This window comes from Parus major, chromosome 14 (genome assembly GCF_001522545.3).
Source record: "Parus major isolate Abel chromosome 14, Parus_major1.1, whole genome shotgun sequence".
NCBI classification, from domain to species: Eukaryota; Metazoa; Chordata; class Aves; order Passeriformes; family Paridae; genus Parus; species Parus major.
In genome coordinates this window covers 14,664,117-14,665,677 of record NC_031783.1, presented here as the reverse complement: position 1 = coordinate 14,665,677, position 1,561 = coordinate 14,664,117, and the positions used below count along the sequence as shown (strand labels likewise).

The 1,561-nt window shown below is 45.3% G+C and overlaps 1 protein-coding gene across 1 annotated transcript in view; it reads left to right on the top strand.

Annotated features, from left to right (window-relative positions):
• Positions 1-655: 655 nt before the first annotated feature.
• LOC107210984 (mesothelin-like) overlaps positions 656-1,561 on the top strand; it is a 23,499-nt gene continuing 22,593 nt past the window's right edge. The window contains exons 1-2 of the mRNA XM_033518004.1: positions 656-675; positions 784-811. The gene's annotated coding sequence lies outside the window, so the exon portion shown is untranslated. The remainder of the gene's footprint in view (positions 676-783; positions 812-1,561) is intronic.

The following is a 1,561-nucleotide window of genomic DNA, read 5'->3' as shown; positions in this document are numbered from 1 at the left end:
TAGCAATATAATACATGTATGTTGAGCTATGGCATAGTATTAAAACAAAAACTATCTTTCTTTGTATAACCCAAAGACTGAAAAAGATAGAGACCTCCCTGCATTCTTAAATTATCTTATCCAGATGAAGACAGCAGTGACCAGAGCTCTGGGAGAGGAATTTATTGCATTTCTGGTATCAGGGAATGTAAATCTCGATGGTGCCAAGAAGATTGATTTCTTGGGAAGGGGGCAAGAGAAAACTAAACAGAAAAACACCAAAAATCTGAAGAAGAATGTTTGAATATGAATGAGAATTTATGGATATGTAGTAGGGACAATCAAAAATTAAATTAAATTTAATCAAAAATTAAAACCCCTGTTTTTAAGGGACAATCCTTTGTTAGTAAGGTGTGCTCTCTTGGCTGAATGCAGAGACACCTGGCTGTATCTGTAAACTTTATTTTTATATCCTAATTGTCTATTAAACTTTTAAACCCTATAAGAAAAAAATATGAAGCTCATTTTTCACAATAGCTTGGGATACAGAGCCAGTGGCACAGCCTGGAGCTGTGGATTTGGGATTGGAGCTGATTTCTCCCCAATCCAAAGGGCTGCAGGGATCACAAATAATTTATTTTAACACCACCTCTTTCCTCTTTCTCCTGGTGCAGTGCTCCAGCTCCCCCATCAATGGTGAGTTTCTTCCCAAATATCCTCCATCAGGAAAACTCCGAGAGGCTTCTGTGTTCCAATTCTTCTCACAATTCCTTATCTTTGTCCCTTTTTTGTTCTGGGGATCAGAATCTGCCGTGTGTGCCTCAGTGCAGAGGTAGGTGAGCAGTGATTGTGGCAGGGTTTCCTTGGGAGGGATTCTGCTTTCCTGGGGTAACGAGATCCCTCTAAACCCACATTTTGGGATATTTTTTTTTGCCTGTGGGCAGGGAGGGCTGTGCTTGTTCAAACAGTGAAGGGAAAGTGCAGGATTTTGTGTCTGTGCAGGACAAAGAAAGGCAGGGCTGGGCCCTGGGGAGGCAGCCAAGAGCCTTGGCACTGGTGCCGAGCTTTTCTTGGCTCCAACAGCTCCCTCCAGACCTGGTTTGTCCCTGGTTTGTCCCTGGTTTGTCCCTGATTTGTCCCTGGTTTGTCCCTGGTTTGTCCCTGGTTTGTCCCTGATTTGTCCCCGGTTTGTCCCTGGTTTGTCCCCTGGTTTGTCTCTGATTTGTCCCCTGGTTTGTCCCCTGGTTTGTCTCTGATTTGTCCCGATTTGTCCCCTGATTTGTCCCCTGGTTTGTCCCCTGATTTGTCCCGGGTTTGTCCCGGGTTTGTCCCCTGGTTTGTCCCTGGTTTGTCTCTGATTTTTCCCCTGATTTGTCCCTGGTTTGTCCCTGGTTTGTCTCTGATTTTTCCCCTGATTTGTCCCTGGTTTGTCCCCGGTTTGTCCCCTGGTTTGTCCCCTGATTTGTTCCTGATTTGTTCCTGGTTTGTCCCTGGTTTGTCCCTGATTTGTCCCCGATTTGTCCCCGATTTGTCCCCGGTTTGTCCCCTGGTTTATCCCCTGATCTGTCCCTGATTTGTCCCC